The 25,533-nt window shown below is 45.3% G+C and overlaps 1 protein-coding gene across 1 annotated transcript in view; it reads right to left on the minus strand.

Moving 5' to 3' along the window:
• SPAG17 (sperm associated antigen 17) overlaps positions 1-25,533 on the minus strand; it is a 279,955-nt gene that overhangs the window by 104,785 nt on the left and 149,637 nt on the right. The gene's annotated exons all lie outside the window — the stretch shown is intronic.

The raw sequence follows: 25,533 nt of genomic DNA on the forward strand, positions 1-25,533 counted from the left end.
ATGCGGTATAACAGGGTGAGTATAACAGGGGTGTATATAACCTACATGCGGTATAACAGGGTGAGTATAACAGGGGTGTATATAACCTACATGCGGTATAACAGGGTGAGTATAACAGGGTGTATATAACCTAGATGCGGTATAACAGGGTGAGTATAACAGGGTGTATATAACCTACATGCGGTATAACAGGGTGAGTATAACAGGGTGTATATAACCTAGATGCGGTATAACAGGGTGAGTATAACAGGGTGTATATAACCTACATGCGGTATAACAGGGTGAGTATAACAGGGTGTATATAACCTACATGCGGTATAACAGGGTGAGTATAACAGGGTGTATATAACCTAGATGCGGTATAACAGGGTGAGTATAACAGGGGTGTATATAACCTACATGCGGTATAACGGGGTGAGTATAACAGGGTGTATATAACCTACATGCGGTATAACAGGGTGAGTATAACAGGGGTGTATATAACCTACATGCGGTATAACAGGGTGAGTATAACAGGGGTGTATATAACCTACATGCGGTATAACGGGGTGAGTATAACAGGGTGTATATAACCTACATGCGGTATAACGGGGTGAGTATAACAGGGGTGTATATAACCTACATGCGGTATAACAGGGTGAGTATAACAGGGGTGTATATAACCTACATGCGGTATAACGGGGTGAGTATAACAGGGGTGTATATAACCTAGATGCGGTATAACAGGGTGAGTATAACAGGGGTGTATATAACCTACATGCGGTATAACGGGGTGAGTATAACAGGGGTGTATATAACCTACATGCGGTATAACGGGGTGAGTATAACAGGGTGTATATAACCTAGATGCGGTATAACAGGGTGAGTATAACAGGGGTGTATATAACCTACATGTGGTATAACAGGGTGAGTATAACAGGGGTGTATATAACCTACATGCGGTATAACGGGGTGAGTATAACAGGGTGTATATAACCTACATGCGGTATAACAGGGTGAGTATAACAGGGGTGTATATAACCTACATGCGGTATAACAGGGTGAGTATAACAGGGGTGTATATAACCTACATGCGGTATAACGGGGTGAATATAACAGGGGTGTATATAACCTAGATGCGGTATAACAGGGTGAGTATAACAGGGTGTATATAACCTACATGCGGTATAACAGGGTGAGTATAACAGGGGTGTATATAACCTACATGTGGTATAACAGGGTGAGTATAACAGGGGTGTATATAACCTACATGCGGTATAACAGGGTGAGTATAACAGGGTGTATATAACCTACATGCGGTATAACAGGGTGAGTATAACAGGGGTGTATATAACCTAGATGTGGTATAACAGGGTGAGTATAACAGGGGTGTATATAACCTACATGTGGTATAACAGGGTGAGTATAACAGGGGTGTATATAACCTACATGCGGTATAACAGGGTGAGTATAACAGGGTGTATATAACCTAGATGCGGTATAACAGGGTGAGTATAACAGGGGTGTATATAACCTAGATGCGGTATAACAGGGTGAGTATAACAGGGGTGTATATAACCTACATGCGGTATAACAGGGTGAGTATAACAGGGTGTATATAACCTAGATGCGGTATAACAGGGTGAGTATAACAGGGGTGTATATAACCTACATGTGGTATAACAGGGTGAGTATAACAGGGGTGTATATAACCTACATGCGGTATAACGGGGTGAGTATAACAGGGTGTATATAACCTACATGCGGTATAACAGGGTGAGTATAACAGGGGTGTATATAACCTACATGCGGTATAACAGGGTGAGTATAACAGGGGTGTATATAACCTACATGCGGTATAACGGGGTGAGTATAACAGGGGTGTATATAACCTAGATGCGGTATAACAGGGTGAGTATAACAGGGTGTATATAACCTACATGCGGTATAACAGGGTGAGTATAACAGGGGTGTATATAACCTACATGTGGTATAACAGGGTGAGTATAACAGGGGTGTATATAACCTACATGCGGTATAACAGGGTGAGTATAACAGGGTGTATATAACCTACATGCGGTATAACAGGGTGAGTATAACAGGGGTGTATATAACCTAGATGCGGTATAACAGGGTGAGTATAACAGGGGTGTATATAACCTACATGTGGTATAACAGGGTGAGTATAACAGGGGTGTATATAACCTACATGCGGTATAACAGGGTGAGTATAACAGGGTGTATATAACCTAGATGCGGTATAACAGGGTGAGTATAACAGGGGTGTATATAACCTAGATGCGGTATAACAGGGTGAGTATAACAGGGTGTATATAACCTAGATGCGGTATAACAGGGTGAGTATAACAGGGTGTATATAACCTAGATGCGGTATAACAGGGTGAGTATAACAGGGGTGTATATAACCTACATGCGGTATAACAGGGTGAGTATAACAGGGTGTATATAACCTAGATGCGGTATAACAGGGTGAGTATAACAGGGTGTATATAACCTACATGCGGTATAACAGGGTGAGTATAACAGGGGTGTATATAACCTACATGTGGTATAACGGGGTGAGTATAACAGGGGTGTATATAACCTAGATGCGGTATAACAGGGTGAGTATAACAGGGGTGTATATAACCTACATGTGGTATAACAGGGTGAGTATAACAGGGGTGTATATAACCTACATGCGGTATAACGGGGTGAGTATAACAGGGTGTATATAACCTACATGCGGTATAACAGGGTGAGTATAACAGGGGTGTATATAACCTACATGCGGTATAACAGGGTGAGTATAACAGGGGTGTATATAACCTAGATGCGGTATAACAGGGTGAGTATAACAGGGGTGTATATAACCTACATGTGGTATAACAGGGTGAGTATAACAGGGGTGTATATAACCTACATGCGGTATAACAGGGTGAGTATAACAGGGTGTATATAACCTAGATGCGGTATAACAGGGTGAGTATAACAGGGGTGTATATAACCTAGATGCGGTATAACAGGGTGAGTATAACAGGGGTGTATATAACCTACATGCGGTATAACAGGGTGAGTATAACAGGGGTGTATATAACCTAGATGCGGTATAACAGGGTGAGTATAACAGGGGTGTATATAACCTACATGTGGTATAACAGGGTGAGTATAACAGGGGTGTATATAACCTACATGCGGTATAACGGGGTGAGTATAACAGGGTGTATATAACCTACATGCGGTATAACAGGGTGAGTATAACAGGGGTGTATATAACCTACATGCGGTATAACGGGGTGAGTATAACAGGGGTGTATATAACCTAGATGCGGTATAACAGGGTGAGTATAACAGGGTGTATATAACCTACATGCGGTATAACAGGGTGAGTATAACAGGGGTGTATATAACCTACATGCGGTATAACGGGGTGAGTATAACAGGGGTGTATATAACCTAGATGCGGTATAACAGGGTGAGTATAACAGGGTGTATATAACCTACATGCGGTATAACAGGGTGAGTATAACAGGGGTGTATATAACCTACATGTGGTATAACAGGGTGAGTATAACAGGGGTGTATATAACCTACATGCGGTATAACAGGGTGAGTATAACAGGGTGTATATAACCTACATGCGGTATAACAGGGTGAGTATAACAGGGGTGTATATAACCTAGATGCGGTATAACAGGGTGAGTATAACAGGGGTGTATATAACCTACATGTGGTATAACAGGGTGAGTATAACAGGGGTGTATATAACCTAGATGCGGTATAACAGGGTGAGTATAACAGGGGTGTATATAACCTACATGCGGTATAACAGGGTGAGTATAACAGGGGTGTATATAACCTACATGCGGTATAACGGGGTGAGTATAACAGGGTGTATATAACCTACATGCGGTATAACAGGGTGAGTATAACGGGTGTATATAACCTACATGCGGTATAACAGGGTGAGTATAACAGGGTGTATATAACCTACATGCGGTATAACAGGGTGAGTATAACAGGGTGTATATAACCTACATGCGGTATAACAGGGTGAGTATAACAGGGTGTATATAACCTACATGCGGTATAACAGGGTGAGTATAACAGGGTGTATATAACCTAGATGTGGTATAACAGGGTGAGTATAACAGGGTGTATATAACCTACATGCGGTATAACAGGGTGAGTATAACAGGGGTGTATATAACCTACATGTGGTATAACAGGGTGAGTATAACAGGGGTGTATATAACCTACATGCGGTATAACGGGGTGAGTATAACAGGGTGTATATAACCTACATGCGGTATAACAGGGTGAGTATAACAGGGGTGTATATAACCTACATGCGGTATAACGGGGTGAGTATAACAGGGGTGTATATAACCTAGATGCGGTATAACAGGGTGAGTATAACAGGGGTGTATATAACCTAGATGCGGTATAACAGGGTGAGTATAACAGGGTGTATATAACCTACATGTGGTATAACAGGGTGAGTATAACAGGGGTGTATATAACCTACATGCGGTATAACGGGGTGAGTATAACAGGGGTGTATATAACCTACATGCGGTATAACAGGGTGAGTATAACAGGGTGTATATAACCTACATGCGGTATAACAGGGTGAGTATAACAGGGGTGTATATAACCTACATGCGGTATAACGGGGTGAGTATAACAGGGGTGTATATAACCTAGATGCGGTATAACAGGGTGAGTATAACAGGGTGTATATAACCTACATGCGGTATAACAGGGTGAGTATAACAGGGGTGTATATAACCTACATGTGGTATAACAGGGTGAGTATAACAGGGGTGTATATAACCTACATGCGGTATAACAGGGTGAGTATAACAGGGTGTATATAACCTACATGCGGTATAACAGGGTGAGTATAACAGGGGTGTATATAACCTAGATGCGGTATAACAGGGTGAGTATAACAGGGGTGTATATAACCTACATGTGGTATAACAGGGTGAGTATAACAGGGGTGTATATAACCTACATGCGGTATAACGGGGTGAGTATAACAGGGGTGTATATAACCTACATGCGGTATAACAGGGTGAGTATAACAGGGGTGTATATAACCTACATGCGGTATAACAGGGTGAGTATAACAGGGGTGTATATAACCTACATGCGGTATAACGGGGTGAGTATAACAGGGTGTATATAACCTACATGCGGTATAACAGGGTGAGTATAACGGGTGTATATAACCTACATGCGGTATAACAGGGTGAGTATAACAGGGTGTATATAACCTACATGCGGTATAACAGGGTGAGTATAACAGGGTGTATATAACCTACATGCGGTATAACAGGGTGAGTATAACAGGGTGTATATAACCTAGATGCGGTAAATGGTAATGGTAATGGTAATGGTAAAACTTCCCACCTCTGCTTGCTGTGTCATCCATCTCATCTGCTGCAATAGACTTTAATGGTATTCACTCCCTCTGCTTGCTGTCTGTCATCTGCCACTCTAGCATCTAGCGACATATTTTAATGTGCCTGCTTAATGATTGGTATAATTCATTTGTTGCATTGTAGGATTTACTCACTGTTTGATGTATATCCATTACTGTGGCCACTTTAGATATTATCTTGCTGAAGGTGTTTTATAGCATATACAGTGGGGCAAAAAAGTATTTAGTCAGTCAGCAATAGTGCAAGTTCCACCACTTAAAAAGATGAGAGGCGTCTGTAATTTACATCATAGGTAGACCTCAACTATGGGAGACAAACTGAGACAAAAAAATCCAGAAAATCACATTGTCTGTTTTTTTTTATCATTTTATTTGCATATTATGGTGGAAAATAAGTATTTGGTCAGAAACAAAATTTCATCTCAATACTTTGTAATCTATCCTATGTTGGCAATGACAGAGGTCAAACGTTTTCTGTAAGTCTTCACAAGGTTGCCACACACTGTTGTTGGTATGTTGGCCCATTCCTCCATGCAGATCTCCTCTAGAGCAGTGATGTTTTTGGCTTTTCGCTTGGCAACACGGACTTTCAACTCCCTCCAAAGGTTTTCTATAGGGTTGAGATCTGGAGACTGGCTAGGCCACTCCAGGACCTTGAAATGCTTCTTACGAAGCCACTCCTTCGTTGCCCTGGCGGTGTGCTTTGGATCATTGTCATGTTGAAAGACCCAGCCACGTTTCATCTTCAATGCCCTTGCTGATGGAAGGAGGTTTGCACTCAAAATCTCACGATACATGGCCCCATTCATTCTTTCATGTACCCGGATCAGTCGTCCTGGCCCCTTTGCAGAGAAACAGCCCCAAAGCATGATGTTTCCACCACCATGCTTTACAGTAGGTATGGTGTTTGATGGATGCAACTCAGTATTCTTTTTCCTCCAAACACGACAAGTTGTGTTTCTACCAAACAGTTCCAGTTTGGTTTCATCAGACCATAGGACATTCTCCCAAAACTCCTCTGGATCATCCAAATGCTCTCTAGCAAACTTCAGACGGGCCCGGACATGTACTGGCTTAAGCAGTGGGACACGTCTGGCACTGCAGGATCTGAGTCCATGGTGGCGTAGTGTGTTACTTATGGTAGGCCTTGTTACATTGGTCCCAGCTCTCTGCAGTTCATTCACTAGGTCCCCCCGCGTAGTTCTGGGATTTTTGCTCACCGTTCTTGTGATCATTCTGACCCCACGGGGTGGGATTTTGCGTGGAGCCCCAGATCGAGGGAGATTATCAGTGGTCTTGAATGTCTTCCATTTTCTAATTATTGCTTCCACTGTTGATTTCTTCACTCCAAGCTGGTTGGCTATTGCAGATTCAGTCTTCCCAGCCTGGTGCAGGCTACAATTATGTTTCTGGTGTCCTTTGACAGCTCTTTGGTCTTCACCATAGTGGAGTTTGGAGTCAGACTGTTTGAGGGTGTGCACAGGTGTCTTTTTATACTGATAACAAGTTTAAACAGGTGCCATTACTACAGGTAATGAGTGGAGGAAAGAGGAGCCTCTTAAAGAAGAAGTTACAGGTCTGTGAGAGCCAGAAATCTTGATTGTTTGTTTCTGACCAAATACTTATTTTCCACCAGAATATGCAAATAAAATGCTAAAAAAACAGACAATGTGATTTTCTGGATTTTTTTTCTCAGTTTGTCTCCCATAGTTGAGGTCTACCTATGATGTAAATTACAGACGCCTCTCATCTTTTTAAGTGGTGGAACTTGCACTATTGCTGAATGACTAAATACTTTTTTGCCCCACTGTAGATGTTGCCGGCCACAATGTGTTTGATCATTTAATCACCCCCTGGTGTGCTGGCCCCAGCTACCAAATTATCCCCACCCTGGTCCCACAATCCATCTCTTCTGACCCATCACTGGACTATAAATGTAGAACCATCCTTAGGGGGGCACGGAAGATAAGGGTCGTGATACCGCAGTTATTCCATGGCAGTTAGTCAGGGCAGGAGTCAGGTAACCCACACTCTGTTCTCCCGTCTGTCCATGTGCTTTATTCCTATCCTCCTATGTTCCCTTACAATCCACATTCACCGCCCAATCCCCCCTCCACCACGACTCATACACATCAGCCCCTCTCTCCTTCCCTCTCCCATGTACAGCTCCCATGCAGTTCTCACCTTCCTGAAAAACCTCAGTCCATCTTACCCAAACACACTGCACAAAAAAACCTCGTACACTTCCAAAAACTACTTGCTTTTTATCTTCTTACTCCTACTGATTTCAGGGGACATCCCCTAACCCCGGTCCCCCATCCCCCAACCGCTACCCTACCTCATATCAAAACCAGACTAACCTTATTAATATTACTTGCACCCCTCACCTCTCCCTTTCAATTGTGCCCTTTGGATTCCACGGTCTGTATGTAACAAGCTCCCTTTCCTGCACAACTACTTTGTGAACAACTCTCTGAATCTGTTGGCCCTCACTGAAATCTGGATCCAGGACTCTGACACTGTCTCCCCTGCTGCCATTTCCCATGGTGGCTTACAATTCTCCCATTCTCCAAGACCCACAAACAGACCTGGTGGTGGAGTCGGCATACTCCTCTCCCCACAATGCACCTTCCAGGTTATACCCCCAGTTCCATCACTCTCATTCCCTTCTTTTGAGGTCCACACCATCAGGCTCTTCCGTCCCCTCTCCCTCAGAGTAGCGGTCATATACCAGCCCCCAGGCTCACCCACCCACTTCCTGGACCACTTCTCTGCCTGGCTGCCGCACTTCATGTCCTCAGAACTCCCAACCCTTATCCTGGGAGACTTCAACATCCCCATTAACAGCCCCACTTCCACATCTGCATCCCAGCTTCTATCACTAACCACTTCCCTAGGCCTCTCACAGCTCTCAACCTCTGAAACACACAAAGACGGTAACACCCTGGACCTGGTCTTTGTCCGGCTCTGTTCAATCTCCTACCTAGATAACTCACCACTTCCCCTCTCTGACCACAACAGTCTCTCCTTCACACACACAATTCCTCGCTCACCCCAGCACCCTCCTACCTACCACACATTCAGAAATCTACAAGCCATTAACCCTCATACACTTTCAGACTCCCTACACTCATCATTGTCCCCAATCTCTTCTTTTCCCTGTCCTGATCTGGCGGTACATCACTTCAATGACACTCTTAGAAGCACCCTAGACCAAGTAGCTCCCCTCACCCTCAGAACCTCCAAACACAGAGTAAAACAGCCCTGGCTCACATCGCAAACCCGATTTCTCCAGCGATGCTCTAGGAGTGCTGAACGCTTATGGAGGAAAACTCGCACCCCAGAAGACTTCACACACTTCAAATTTATGTTAATGACCTATAAAGATCTACTTCACCACTCTGATCTCCTCACTATCCAGCAACTGCAAGAAACTTTTTAACACGTTCCACTCCCTCCTCAGGCCAAAAGCACAAGCCCCTATCACAGACATTTGTGCTGATGACCTGGCCTCCCACTTTATAGAGAAAATAGACAATATCCGTCAGGAAATGCGCTCCCAGCCACCATGACTCCCATCCCTCCCTGCATCTCCCCTGGCTCACTCTCCACATTCGATCCCATCACAGACGAAGAAGTCTCCAAGCTCCTCTCCTCTTCTCGTCCGACTACATGCACTACTGACCCCATTCCCTCACACCTCCTCCAGTCTCTCTCTCCAGTCGTCACAACTCACCTAACTACAATTTTTAATCTCTCCCTTTCCTCCAGCATTTTTCCCTCCTCCTTCAAACACTCTATCATTACTCCATTACTAAAAAAAACCACCCTTGACCCATCATGCACAAACAACTACAGACCGGTCTCCAATCTCCCATTCATCTCAAAACTCCTGGAGCGCCTAGTCTACTCCCGTCTTACCCGTTACCTGTTACCTCTCCACTCATTCCCTCCTAGACCCTTCACAGTCCGGGTTCCGCCCCCTACATTCAACAGAAACTGCACTCATCAAGGTGACCAATGACCTTCTGACAGCAAAATGTAACGGTGACCACTCTCTGCTCATTCTCCTCGATCTTTCTGCAGCTTTCGACACTGTTGACCACCCTCTCCTACTCTCTAGGCTCCAGTCACTAGGCATTAAGGACACTGCTCTCTCCTGGTTCTCTTCCTATCTTTCTGAACGCTCCTTCAGTGTTCTGTTCTCCGGCTCCACTTCATCTCCTCTTCCTCTCACTGTCGGGGTACCTCAGGGCTCAGTCCTTGGCCCCCTTCTCTTCTCCCTCTACACGGCCCCAATTGGACAGACCATCAGCAGATTTGGCTTTCAGTACCATCTTTATGCTGATGACACACAACTATACACGTCATCCCCTGACCTTACCCCCGCTGTACTACAGAACGCTACTGACTGCCTGTCTGCAGTTTCCAACATCATGTCCGCTCTCTATCTGAAACTCAACCTCTCCAAAACTGAACTTCTGCTCCCGCCTTCTACTAACCTCCCTAAATCTGACATTTCTCTCTGTGGGTGGCACCATAATAACACCCCGGCAGCAGGCACGCTGTCTGGGTGTTATGTTTGACTCCGATCTCTCCTTCACCTCCCACATACAATCTCTTGCCCGCTCATGCCGCTTACACCTAAAGAACATCTATAGAATCTGCCCTTTTCTCACCATGGAAACAACAAAAACCCTCACTGTTGCCCTGATCAACTCCCGCCTGGACTACTGTAACTCTCTTTTAATTGGCCTCCCCCTCACTCGACTTTCCCCTCTCCAGTTTATCCTTAATGCGGCAGCCAGGGTCATCCATCTGTCTAATCGTTACTCGGACGTGTCCGCTCTTCGCCAGTCATTACACTGGCTGCCCATTCATTACAGGATACAATTCAAAGTACTTGTTCTCACCCACAAAGCTCTCCACAGTGCGGCACCCCCTTACATCTCCTCCCTCATTTCTGTCTATCGGCCTAACCGACCTCTGCGCTCTGCAAATGACTTTCGACTAACCTCTGCACTAATCCGTACCTCCCACTCCCGACTCCAAGACTTCTCCCGTGCTGCGCCAATCCTCTGGAATGCTCTACCCCAAGACATTAGGACCATCCACAACTTGCATAGTTTTAGGCGCTCGCTCAAAACACATTTGTTCAGAGCGGCCTATCACGTTCTCTAATCAAACTCATTTTATGTTTGTGTGTGTGTAGCCCATTCGCTATCTCCATCTACCCCCCACCCCCTGAAGATGGCCGGACCATCATTGTAAATACATCATTGTAAATACACACCTGTACTTTGTATCTCCCCACCTCATTGTAGATTGTAAGCTCTCACGAGCAGGGGCGGCTTATTGTGCTTTAATTATTGTATTGTTAACGTTGTTACCTATGACTGCTGTGTTTGAAACTGTTAAACTGTAAAGCGCTGCGGAATATGTTGGCGCTATATAAATAAAGATTATTATTATTATTATAACGGGGTGAGTATAACAGGGTGTATATAACCTACATGCGGTATAACAGGGTGAGTATAACAGGGTGTATATAACCTACATGCGGTATAACAGGGTGAGTATAACAGGGTGTATATAACCTACATGCGGTATAACAGGGTGAGTATAACAGGGTGTATATAACCTAGATGTGGTATAACAGGATGAGTATAACAGGGTGTATATAACCTAGATGTGGTATAACAGGGTGAGTATAACAGGGGTGTATATAACCTACATGCAGTATAACAGGGTGAGTATAACAGGGGTGTATATAACCTAGATGTGGTATAACAGGGTGAGTATAACAGGGTGTATATAACCTAGATGTGGTATAACAGGGTGAGTATAAAAGGGTGTATATAACCTAGATGTGGTATAACAGGGTGAGTATAACAGGGTGTATATAACCTAGATGTGGTATAACAGGGTGAGTATAACCTACATGCGGTATAACAGGGTGAGTATAACAGGGTGTATATAACCTAGATGTGGTATAACAGGGTGAGTATAACAGGGTGTATATAACCTACATGCAGTATAACAGGGTGAGTATAACAGGGGTGTATATAACCTAGATGTGGTATAACAGGGTGAGTATAACAGGGTGTATATAACCTAGATGTGGTTTAACAGGGTGAGTATAAAAGGGTGTATATAACCTAGATGTGGTATAACAGGGTGAGTATAACCTACATGCGGTATAACAGGGTGAGTATAACAGGGTGTATATAACCTAGATGTGGTATAACAGGGTGAGTATAACAGGGTGTATATAACCTAGATGTGGTATAACAGGGTGAGTATAAAAGGGTGTATATAACCTAGATGTGGTATAACAGGGTGAGTATAACAGGGGTGTATATAACCTACATGCAGTATAACAGGGTGAGTATAACAGGGGTGTATATAACCTAGATGTGGTATAACCTAGATGTGGTATAACAGGGTGAGTATAACAGGGGTGTATATAACCTACATGCGGTATAACAGGGTGAGTATAACAGGGTGTATATAACCTAGATGCGGTATAACGGGGTGAGTATAACAGGGTGTATATAACCTACATGCGGTATAACGGGGTGAGTATAACAGGGGTGTATATAACCTAGATGTGGTATAACAGGGTGAGTATAACAGGGTGTATATAACCTAGATGTGGTATAACAGGGTGAGTATAACAGGGGTGTATATAACCTACATGCGGTATAACAGGGTGAGTATAACAGGGGTGTATATAACCTACATGCAGTATAACAGGGTGAGTATAACAGGGGTGTATATAACCTAGATGTGGTATAACAGGGTGAGTATAACAGGGTGTATATAACCTAGATGTGGTATAACAGGGTGAGTATAAAAGGGTGTATATAACCTAGATGTGGTATAACAGGGTGAGTATAACCTACATGCGGTATAACAGGGTGAGTATAACAGGGTGTATATAACCTAGATGTGGTATAACAGGGTGAGTATAAAAGGGTGTATATAACCTAGATGTGGTATAACAGGGTGAGTATAACAGGGGTGTATATAACCTAGATGTGGTATAACCTAGATGTGGTATAACAGGGTGAGTATAACAGGGGTGTATATAACCTACATGCGGTATAACAGGGTGAGTATAACAGGGTGTATATAACCTAGATGTGGTATAACCTAGATGTGGTATAACAGGGTGAGTATAACAGGGGTGTATATAACCTACATGCGGTATAACAGGGTGAGTATAACAGGGTGTATATAACCTAGATGCGGTATAACGGGGTGAGTATAACAGGGTGAGTATAACCTACATGCGGTATAACGGGGTGAGTATAACAGGGGTGTATATAACCTAGATGTGGTATAACAGGGTGTATATAACCTACATGCGGTATAACAGGGTGAGTATAACAGGGGTGTATATACCCTACATGTGGTATAACAGGGTGAGTGTAACAGGGTGTATATAACCTATATGCAGTATAACAGGGTGAGTATAACAGGGTGTATATAACCTAGATGTGGTATAACAGGGTGAGTATAACAGGGTGTATATAACCTAGATGTGGTATAACAGGGTGAGTATAACCTACATGCGGTATAACGGGGTGAGTATAACAGGGTGTATATAACCTACATGCAGTATAACAGGGTGAGTATAACAGGGTGTATATACCCTACATGTGGTATAACGGGGTGAGTATAACAGGGGTGTATATAACCTACATGCGGTATAACAGGGTGAGTATAACAGGGGTGTATATAACCTAGATGCATTATAACAGGGTGAGTATAACAGGGTGTATATAACCTACATGCGGTATAACAGGGTGAGTATAACAGGGGTGTATATAACCTAGATGTGGTATAACAGGGTGAGTATAACAGGGTGTATATAACCTACATGCGGTATAACAGGGTGAGTATAACAGGGTGTATATAACCTAGATGTGGTATAACAGGGCGAGTATAAAAGGGGTGTATATACCCTACATGTGGTATAACGGGGTGAGTATAACAGGGGTGTATATAACCTACATGCGGTATAACAGGGTAAGTATAACAGGGTGTATATAACCTAGATGTGGTATAACAGGGTGAGTATAACAGGGTGTATATAACCTACATGCGGTATAACAGGGTGAGTATAACAGGGGTGTATATAACCTAGATGTGGTATAACAGGATGAGTATAACAGGGTGTATATAACCTAGATGTGGTATAACAGGGTGAGTATAACAGGGTGTATATAACCTAGATGTGGTATAACAGGGTGAGTATAACCTACATGCGGTGTAACGGGGTGAGTATAACAGGGGTGTATATAACCTAGATGTGGTATAACAGGGTGAGTATAACAGGGTGTATATAACCTAGATGTGGTATAACAGGGTGAGTATAACCTACATGCGGTGTAACGGGGTGAGTATAACAGGGGTGTATATAACCTAGATGTGGTATAACAGGGTGAGTATAACAGGGTGTATATAACCTAGATGTGCTATAACGGGGTGAGTATAACAGGGTGTATATAACCTAGATGTGGTATAACAGGGTGAGTATAACCTACATGCGGTGTAACGGGGTGAGTATAACAGGGGTGTATATAACCTAGATGTGCTATAACGGGGTGAGTATAACAGGGTGTATATAACCTAGATGTGGTATAACAGGGTGAGTATAACAGGGTGTATATAACCTAGATGTGGTATAACAGGGTGAGTATAACCTACATGCGGTGTAACGGGGTGAGTATAACAGGGGTGTATATAACCTAGATGCGGTATAACAGGGTGAGTATAACAGGGTGTATATAACCTACATGCGGTATAACGGGGTGAGTATAACAGGGTGTATATGCAGCGCCCCAGAGTCCTGGTCGTTGCAGTACTGTGGCTCCGCCACTAAGGGGAGCTATGGTACGTCCGATGGCACTGAAGGAGTTCATCTGACCAGGTATCACAGACACCAATACATTTCACAGTCGGGCCTCCGGGGGGAGCTAAGGGTGCTATTCATTAGGCCACTCCTCACACACTGGTAAAACTGGGGGTCAGGCAGGAAGTTAGACAGAAAGCTGACTGGGTTGGATCCAGGCAACACCTTGTGACAGAGGGTGTTGTGGGGGAAGATACAGTAGGGTCTCTGTCAGGGGTCGGATCCTGACAGAGGCTTGGCAACTTGAGAGAAAGTAACGGGACCGTGCCTGCTCAGTATAGCGGCGGTGCCCAAGAAGGGATTGGAAGCGAGATAGATTGTGCTGAGTGAGAAACAAGATCAACGCAAGAAGGAGAATACCAGTAGGAGTCGTGCTGTGAGACCGGAGCAACATCCTACTGAGGCGCACTACCGGTGGCCGGAACGCCGAGGGAGTATTACAATATTCAGCTTCAAGCAATACTCCAAACAGTGGCAGGACAGTCAGTCTAAGGCGGGCTGTCTCACCTAAATCACCTATGCAGTCTTGGGGGGCAACTAGTGGAGAGGGGCGACTCTAGGGTCCCGGAAGAGCTCCGAGCCTACCCGTCAAACGGGTGCCGTTCTAACCCGTCATCGGAATGCATACGGGTGGTATGCCCGGGACGTGCGCCGCTGTGAGCTGGGCGGAACGCCATCTGCTACTTCAACCATGATGGAACCAGACGTGACGGATCTTACCAACGTTGCCCCTGTACGTCTCATTGCAGCGACTGAGCTGGCGGCTAGGGTCCGCCTTCGGGTCCAGACATCGGGTGGTCTGACTGCACCAGGGAAATCCGCCAGTGATACTGGTGCGGCATCAGCTGCTGACCTAGGATCAAAGTCTGCACAGTCGGAAGGTGCCCACTTTCGGCTGATGTCTTGTGATTTACTATGAAGATAAACCTCGATACCATGAGTATGTATATAGTTACTGTTTTACTGTTTGCTGCTAAACCCGTTCAGGGTTAACTGTTGTGAATTTGGTTTCTGGGCTCCCCCGGTGGTCACTGGTGGTACTGAACTTGTGTGCTTCATCGCCTCTGTTCACCTGTTTCCATCAGGATGTGGGAGTTGTCTATTTAGCCTTGCTCCTCAGTCATTTCTATGCCGGCCAACAATGTTACCAGAAGCCTTTCTGTTGCATGTTCCTGCTCCTAGACTACTATCAGCTAAGTTGGACTTGTAGTCCTAAGATTGTTTTGCATTTTTGTTCCAGTTCTCTGTGTTTGAATATTTCTGAGGCTGGAAGCTCTTGTGAGCTGAAATTGCCACTCTGGTGTCATGAGTTGATATTAGAGTCTTAAAGTAATTCCAGGATGGTGTTTTGAAAGGGTTTTCAGCTGACTGTGAAGTTCCCTTTTCTGTCTTCCTACTATCTAGTAAGCGGACCTCAATTTGCTAAACCTATCTTCATACTTCGTATGTCAATTTCCTCTGAAATCACCGACAATATATGTGGGGGCTACTGTCTGCCTTTTGGGGAAAATTTCTCTAGAGGTAAGCCAGGTCTGTATTTTCCTCTGCTAGGGTCAGTCAGTTCTCCGGCTGGCGCTGGGCGTCTAGGGATAAAACGTAGGCACGCTACCCGGCCACTGTTATTTGTGCGGTAGGTTTAGCTCACAGTCAGCTCGAGTTCCCATCTTCCAAGAGCTAGTCCTTTTTGTATGCTTTACTACGTTCTCTTGCCATTGAGAACCATGACAGTTTGGCCGGCCAAGGGTTAAAATTATTGGCAGAAGAAAGGAGAGAAAAGAAGTCTGCAGAGAATTTTTTTTTTTTTTTTTTTTTCTGAGTTTGCTCATTAGTTGATTCACTAGCTTCTCTGCTTACTGCAGCCTTCGTCTCTCTCTCCTTCTAATCCTTGAATGGTTCTGACTTCACCTGATGAAAATGGATCCTCAGGGTTTAGCTACAGGTCTGAACAATCTCGCTATGAAGGTTCAAAGTTTACAGGATTTTGTAATTCATGCTCCTATATCTGAACCTAGAATTCCTTTACCTGAATTTTTCTCCGGGGATAGATCTCGCTTCCAGAATTTCAAACATAATTGTAAATTATTTTTGTCTCTGAGATCTCGCTCCGCTGGAGATCCTGCACAGCAGGTCAGGATTGTAATATCCTTGCTCCGGGGCGACCCTCAGGATTGGGCATTTGCTTTGGCACCAGGGGATCCTGCGTTGCTCAATGTGGATGCGTTTTTCCTGGCTTTGGGGTTGCTTTATGAGGAACCTCATTTAGAGATTCAGGCTGAAAAAGCCTTGATGGCCCTGTCTCAAGGGCAAGATGAGGCTGAAATATACTGCCAAAAATTTCGTAAGTGGTCTGTGCTTACTCAGTGGAATGAGTGCGCCCTGGCGGCGAATTTCAGAGAGGGTCTCTCTGATGCCATTAAAGATGTTATGGTGGGGTTCCCTGTGCCTGCAGGTCTGAATGAGTCCATGACAATGGCTATTCAGATTGATCGGCGTTTGCGGGAGCGCAAACCTGTGCACCATTTGGCGGTGTCTACTGAGAAGGCGCCAGAGATTATGCAATGTGATAGAATTCTGTCCAGAAGCGAACGACAGAATTTTAGGCGAAAAAATGGGTTATGCTTCTATTGTGGCGATTCAACTCATGTTATATCAGCATGCTCTAAACGTACTAAGAAGGTTGATAAGTCTGTTTCAATTGGTACTTTACAGTCCAAGTTTATTCTATCTGTGACCCTGATTTGCTCTTTATCGGCTATTACCGCGGACGCCTATGTCGACTCTGGCGCCGCTTTGAGTCTTATGGATTGGTCCTTTGCCAAACGCTGTGGGTTTAATTTAGAGCCTCTGGAAGTTCCTATACCTCTGAAGGGTATTGACTTCACGCCATTGGCTAGTAACAAACCACAATACTGGACACAAGTAACTATGCGTATTAATCCGGATCACCAGGAGATTATTCGCTTCCTTGTGTTGTATAATCTACATGATGTGTTGGTGCTTGGATTGCCATGGCTGCAATCTCATAACCCAGTCCTCGACTGGAAAGCTATGTCTGTGTTAAGCTGGGGATGTCAGGGGACTCATGGGGACGTACCTTTGGTTTCCATTTCGTCATCTATTCCCTCTGAGATTCCGGAATTTTTATCTCATTATCGTGACGTTTTTGAGGAGCCTAAAATTGGTTCACTACCTCCGCACAGAGAGTGCGATTGTACTATAGATCTGATTCCGGGCAGTAAATTTCCAAAGGGTCGTTTATTTAATCTATCTGTGCCTGAACATGCTGCTATGCGGGAATATATTAAGGAGTCCTTGGAAAAGGGACATATTCGTCCTTCGTCATCTCCCTTAGGAGCCGGTTTTTTCTTTGTATCTAAAAAAGATGGCTCTTTGAGGCCGTGTATTGATTATCGGCTTTTGAATAAAATCACGGTTAAATATCAGTATCCTTTGCCACTGCTTACTGATTTGTTTGCTCGAATAAAGGGGGCCAAGTGGTTCTCTAAGATTGATCTTCGTGGGGCGTATAATTTAGTGCGAATTAAGCAGGGGGATGAGTGGAAAACCGCATTTAATACGCCTGAGGGCCATTTTGAGTATTTAGTAATGCCTTTTGGTCTTTCAAATGCCCCTTCAGTCTTTCAGTCTTTTATGCATGACATTTTCCGTGAATATTTGGATAAATTTATGATTGTGTATCTGGATGATATTTTGATTTTTTTCGGACGACTGGGACTCTCATGTCCAACAGGTCAGGAGGGTTTTTCAGGTTTTGCGCTCTAATTCCTTGTGTGTAAAGGGTTCTAAGTGTGTTTTTGGGGTTCAAAAGATTTCGTTTTTGGGGTACATTTTTTCCCCCTCTTCCATTGAGATGGACCCTGTCAAGGTTCAGGCTATTTGTGATTGGACGCAACCCTCTTCTCTTAAGAGCCTTCAGAAGTTTTTGGGCTTTGCTAATTTTTATCGTCGATTTATAACTGGTTTTTCTGATGTTGCTAAACCGTTGACTGATTTGACTAAGAAGGGTGCTGATGTTGCTGATTGGTCCCCTGCTGCTGTGGAGGCCTTTCGGGAGCTTAAGCGCCGCTTTTCTTCCGCCCCTGTATTGCGTCAGCCTGATGTTACTCTTCCTTTTCAGGTTGAGGTCGACGCTTCAGAAATCGGAGCTGGGGCGGTTTTGTCGCAGAAAAGTTCCGACTGCTCCGTGATGAGACCTTGCGCGTTCTTTTCTCGTAAATTTTCGCCCGCTGAGCGAAATTATGATATTGGTAATCGGGAGCTCTTGGCTATGAAGTGGGCTTTTGAGGAGTGGTGTCATTGGCTTGAGGGGGCTAGACATCAGGTGGTGGTATTGACTGACCACAAGAATTTGATTTATCTTGAGTCTGCCAGGCGCCTGAATCCTAGACAGGCGCGCTGGTCGTTATTTTTCTCTCGGTTTAATTTTGTGGTTTCTTACCTACCGGGTTCTAAAAATGTGAAGGCGGATGCCCTTTCTAGGAGTTTTGAGCCTGATTCCCCTGGTAATTCTGAACCTACAGGTATCCTTAAGGATGGAGTGATATTATCTGCTGTTTCCCCAGACTTGCGTCGGGTCTTGCAGGAGTTTCAGGCGGATAGACCTGATCGTTGCCCGCCTGGTAGAATGTTTGTTCCTGATGATTGGACCAGTAGAGTCATATCGGAGGTCCATTCTTCTGCGTTAGCTGGTCATCCTGGAATCTTTGGTACCAGGGATTTGGTGGCTAGGTCCTTCTGGTGGCCTTCCCTGTCGCGAGATGTGCGAGGTTTTGTGCAGTCTTGTGATGTTTGTGCTCGGGCCAAGCCTTGTTGTTCTCGGGCTAGTGGATTGTTGTTATCTTTGCCTATTCCGAAGAGGCCTTGGACTCACATCTCCATGGATTTTATTTCTGATCTCCCTGTTTCTCAGAAGATGTCTGTCATCTGGGTGGTGTGTGACCGTTTCTCTAAGATGGTCCATTTGGTCCCCTTGCCTAAATTGCCTTCCTCATCCGAGTTGGTTCCTCTGTTTTTTCAAAATGTGGTTCGCTTGCATGGTATTCCGGAGAATATCGTGTCAGACAGGGGAACCCAATTCGTGTCTAGATTTTGGCGAGCGTTCTGTGCTAGGATGGGCATTGATTTGTCTTTTTCGTCTGCTTTCCATCCTCAGACTAATGGCCAGACCGAGCGAACTAATCAGACCTTGGAGACTTATTTGAGGTGTTTTGTGTCTGCGGATCAGGATGATTGGGTTGCCTTTTTGCCCTTGGCGGAGTTTGCCCTCAATAATCGGGCTAGTTCTGCCACCTTGGTTTCTCCTTTCTTCTGTAATTCGGGGTTTCATCCTCGTTTCTCTTCCGGTCAGGTGGAGTCTTCGGATTGTCCTGGAGTGGATGCTGTGGTGGAGAGGTTGCATCAGATTTGGGGGCATGTGGTGGACAATTTGAAGTTGTCCCAGGAGAAGACTCAGCATTTTGCCAACCGCCGTCGTTGTGTTGGTCCTCGTCTTTGTGTTGGGGACTTGGTGTGGTTGTCTTCTCGTTTTGTCCCTATGAAGGTTTCTTCTCCTAAGTTTAAGCCTCGGTTCATCGGCCCGTACAAGATATTGGAGATTCTTAACCCTGTGTCCTTTCGTTTGGACCTCCCTGCATCTTTTTCTATTCATAATGTCTTCCATCGGTCATTGTTGCGCAGGTATGAGGTACCGGTTGTGCCTTCCGTTGAGCCTCCTGCTCCGGTGTTGGTTGAGGGTGAGTTGGAGTACGTTGTCGAGAAGATCTTGGACTCCCGTGTTTCCAGACGGAGACTTCAGTATCTGGTCAAGTGGAAGGGCTACGGTCAGGAGGATAATTCTTGAGTGACAGCCTCTGATGTTCATGCCTCCGATTTGGTCCGTGCCTTTCATAGGGCTCATCCTGATCGCCCTGGTGGTTCTGGTGAGGGTTCGGTGCCCCCTCCTTGAGGAGGGGGTACTGTTGTGAATTTGGTTTCTGGGCTCCCCCGGTGGTCACTGGTGGTACTGAACTTGTGTGCTTCATCGCCTCTGTTCACCTGTTTCCATCAGGATGTGGGAGTTGTCTATTTAGCCTTGCTCCTCAGTCATTTCTATGCCGGCCAACAATGTTACCAGAAGCCTTTCTGTTGCATGTTCCTGCTCCTAGACTACTATCAGCTAAGTTGGACTTGTAGTCCTAAGTTTGTTTTGCATTTTTGTTCCAGTTCTCTGTGATTGTTTATTTCTATGGCTGGAAGCTCTTGTGAGCTGGAATTGCCACTCTGGTGTCATGAGTTGATATTAGAGTCTTAAAGTAATTCCAGGATGGTGTTTTGAAAGGGTTTTCAGCTGACTGTGAAGTTCCCTTTTCTGTCTTCCTACTATCTAGTAAGCGGACCTCAATTTGCTAAACCTATCTTCATACTTCGTATGTCAATTTCCTCTGAAATCACCGACAATATATGTGGGGGCTACTGTCTGCCTTTTGGGGAAAATTTCTCTAGAGGTAAGCCAGGTCTGTATTTTCCTCTGCTAGGGTCAGTCAGTTCTCCGGCTGGCGCTGGGCGTCTAGGGATAAAACGTAGGCACGCTACCCGGCCACTGTTATTTGTGCGGTAGGTTTAGCTCACAGTCAGCTCGAGTTCCCATCTTCCAAGAGCTAGTCCTTTTTGTATGCTTTACTACGTTCTCTTGCCATTGAGAACCATGACAGTTAACTCTTAAAGGGATCCCTTTGTTGACCCGGGATCCCTATTGTTTTGTTTGTATTTTTCAAGTTTTGCACAAAGTTTCCAGAACTGCCGCAATCATGAACAGTGCATGATACAAACTTTTTGTAAATAGTTTGCATCTTCTTAAAGGTGCTCCCTACTGGTTTTACTTCAAAAAGGACTCTTTGTGAAGATACCACACTGGAACCTTTGCTGAGTATGGACTGGTAGCTTGAGAAGATATGCTACCTCATAGAGACTTGGTCCCCTCTTAAAGGGGATGTTCATTTGTTGTACTTAAATGGTGATATTGCTTTAAGACAAGTGGCAATAATGTTCCCTGAAAGAAAGTGAAAGCTAGAAGAAGGATGCAGTGGGCCCGTAGGGGTAGACGTGGCACCCAGCATACATGTCAGTAAGAAAATAATGAGAAGGTTTAATGTTATATAGAAAATGTTTGATAATGTTGATAGACAACGAGGACAGATGGTGAACCCTGAGTCCTCCTAGGAGCCATATAGAGATGGCTCAGTGCTCTTAAACTGAAAGTAATGTTATGTTCTATACTATGTATAGTAGTTGAAAAGACAGAAGGCTCGGGCTGAAAGGAGCGGTCCTGTAAGAAAGGAGAGGCAGTAGGTCTGGTGCCGTTAGGACAGGCGGTCCTGCAGATTTAAAGAAGGAGAATGTAAAAGTTAAATTGCCTTATAATGTGATTATAAGAAGGTCTTTAGCGGATTCAGAGTGTACGTCCTTAAAGGCAATGTTAAATTATTGTTCAAGAATTTGTACTAAGTAGAATACCCGGTTGGGTAAGAGAAGTTATTTATAGCATGTTGCTATGATATTTAACCATGTTTGTAACGTTCAAGTGTCCTCACCTCCCATAAAGGGAAGCTTTGTTCAAGTATACTTATTGTTATTGCACTCAACAAAATTGTATGTCTTTTTGCTAAACTGTATTGTTGTTTTCTTCCCAGTCCCGGAGTACTGGATTTAACCGGGGGGGAGTGCAGCGCCCCAGAGTCCTGGTCGTTGCAGTACTGTGGCTCCGCCACTAAGGGGAGCTGTGGTACGTCCGATGGCACTGAAGGAGTTCATCTGATCAGGTATCACAGACACCAATACATTTCACCGCCGGGCCTCCAGGGGGAGCTAAGGGTTCTATTCATTAGGCCACTCCTCACACACTGGTAAAACTGGGGGTCAGGCAGGAAGTTAGACAGAAAGCTGACTGGGTTGGAACCAGGCAACACCTTGTGGCAGAGGGTGTTGCAGGAGAAGATTCGGTAGGGTCTCTGCCAGGAGTGGGATCCTGACGGAGACTTAGCAACTTGAGAGAAAGCAACGGGACCGTGCCTGCTCAGTATAGCGGCGGTGCCCAAGAAGGGATTGGAAGCGAGATAGATTGTGCTGAGTGAGAAACGAGATCAACGCAAGAAGGAGCATACCAGTAGGGGTCGTGCTGTAAGACCGAGGCAACATCCTACTGAGGCGCACAACCGGCGGCCGGAACGCCGAGGGAGTATTACAATATTCAGCTTCAAGCAATACTCTAAACAGCGTCAGGACAGTCAGTCTAAGGCGGGCTGTCTCACCTAAATCACCTATGCAGTCTTGGGGGGCAACTAGTGGAGAGGGGCGACTCTAGGGTCCCGGAAGAGCTCCAAGCCTACCCGTCAAACGGGTGCCGTTCTAACCGTAACATCAGGGAGGGACGGAGAATTAGAAGAACATCATCTAATCGAGTTGTGAGGGAACTTAAGAAACAGACACAACAGTTGTGGGGACTTTCCGTAAGCACAGCAGGGAAGGACCGCAACACATAGCGCTAGAAGGAAGGCACAGATTTCCACCTGCTAAGAGAACTCTGGAGGTGCCATTGGACCGGCCGGACTTGCGCAGCCTGGTAATCCGGATTCCGGACTGAGGACCCAGAGATCTTCAGTAAAGAGGTAAAGAGACTGCAACTTGGTGTCCTCGTTATTTACTGCACCGCACCACTACGGCCTCACCACCACCATCATCTACCCACATCTATCACTGTACGCCCCTCAGCAGGGTCACGGACCGGGCCTAGCCACCGTGACAACCCCCAGAGCAGAGACTCACAGGCCCGGTACCGGGTACCCCTCGGCCCTGCGGCGGTGGGGGCGCTACATATATAACCTACATGCGGTATAACAGGGTGAGTATAACAGGGTGTATATAACCTAGATGTGGTATAACAGGGTGAGTATAACAGGGTGTATATAACCTACATGCGGTATAACAGGGTGAGTATAACAGGGGTGTATATAACCTAGATGTGGTATAACGGGGTGAGTATAACAGGGTGTATATAACCTAGATGTGGTATAACGGGGTGAGTATAACAGGGGTGTATATAACCTAGATGTGGTATAACAGGGTGAGTATAAACTACATGCGGTATAACAGGGTGAGTATAACAGGGGTGTATATAACCTACATGCGGTATAACAGGGTGAGTATAACAGGGGTGTATATAACCTAGATGTGGTATAACTGTTATGACCCCAATGGCGAGGGTCTCAGAGATATCCGCAAGTCTGCGAAGTACAAAAATCCAGCTCATAGGGCAGTGGTAACTGGGTTGACCATATATCTACTCCTAACGCCAACACTAGAAGTAGCCGGGGAACATGCCTACGTTGGTCGCTAGATGTCTCGCGCCAGCCGGAGGACTAACTACCCCTAGAAGAGGAAAACAAAGACCTCTCTTGCCTCCAGAGAATAGACCCCAAAAGTTGGATACAAGCCCCCCACAAATAATAACGGTGAGGTAAGAGGAAATGACAAACACAGAGATGAACTAGGTTTAGCAAAGAGAGGCCCACTCACTAATAGCAGAATGTAGTAAGATAACTTATATGGTCAACAAAAACCCTACAAAAATCCACACTGGAGATTCAAGAACCCCCGAACCGTCTAACGGCCCGGGGGGAGAACTCCAGCCTCCCTAGAGCTTCCAGCAAGGATAGGATACAGATTATGTACAAGCTGGACAAAAATGCAAACAAAAAACAATAGTAAAAAGCAAGAAAGCAGACTTAGCTTAATCAAGCAGGAACCAGGATCAGTAGACAAGAGCACTACAGATTAGCTCTGATATCAACGTTGCCAGGCATTGAACTGAAGGTCCAGGGAGCTAATATAGCAACACCCCTGACCTAACGACCCAGGTGAGCATACAAGAGATGATAGACATACCCAGAGTAAAAACACTAGTAGCCACTAGAGGGAGCCAAAAGGTAAATTCACAACAGTACCCCCCCCCTTAGTGAGGGGTCACCGAACCCTCACCAAGACCACCAGGGCGATCAGGATGAGCGGCGTGAAAGGCGCGAACTAAATCGGCCGCATGCACATCAGAGGCGACCACCCAGGAATTATCCTCCTGACCATAGCTCTTCCACTTGACCAGGTACTGAAGCCTCCGCCTGGAGAGACGAGAATCTAAGATCTTCTCCACCACGTACTCCAACTCGCCCTCAACCAACACCGGAGCAGGAGGCTCAGCAGAAGGAACCACAGGCACAACGTACCGCCGCAACAAGGACCTATGAAATACGTTGTGAATGGCAAACGACACCGGAAGATCCAGGCGAAAGGATACAGGATTAAGGATCTCCAATATCCTGTAAGGACCAATGAATCGAGGCTTAAACTTGGGAGAGGAGACCTTCATAGGAACAAATCGAGAAGACAGCCATACCAAATCCCCAACACGAAGTCGGGGGCCCACACCGCGGTGGCGATTGGCAAAACGCTGAGCCTTCTCCTGTGACAACTTCAAGTTGTCCACCACATGATTCCAGATCCGCTGCAACCTATCCACCACAGAATCCACTCCAGGACAGTCAGAAGGCTCCACATGTCCCGAGGAAAAACGAGGATGGAAACCGGAGTTGCAGAAAAATGGCGAAACCAAGGTGGCAGAACTAGCCCGATTATTAAGGGCAAATTCAGCCAACGGCAAGAAGGTCACCCAATCATCCTGATCAGAAGAGACAAAACACCTCAAATACGCCTCCAGAGTCTGATTAGTTCGTTCCGTTTGTCCGTTAGTCTGTGGATGAAAAGCGGACGAAAACGACAAATCAATGCCCATCCTACCACAAAAGGATCGCCAGAACCTGGAAACAAACTGGGATCCTCTGTCCGACACAATATTCTCAGGAATGCCGTGCAAACGAACCACGTTCTGGAAGAACACAGGAACCAGATCAGCAGAGGAAGGCAGCTTAGGCAAAGGAACCAGATGGACCATCTTGGAGAAACGATCACATATCACCCAGATAACAGACATGCCTTTAGACACCGGGAGATCCGAAATGAAATCCATAGAGATGTGTGTCCAAGGTCTCTTCGGGACAGGCAAGGGCAAGAGCAACCCGCTGGCACGAGAACAGCAAGGCTTAGCTCGAGCACAAGTACCGCAGGACTGCACAAATGA

The sequence above is a fragment of the Ranitomeya variabilis genome, chromosome 3, assembly GCF_051348905.1.
Source record: "Ranitomeya variabilis isolate aRanVar5 chromosome 3, aRanVar5.hap1, whole genome shotgun sequence".
Classification (NCBI taxonomy): Eukaryota; Metazoa; Chordata; class Amphibia; order Anura; family Dendrobatidae; genus Ranitomeya; species Ranitomeya variabilis.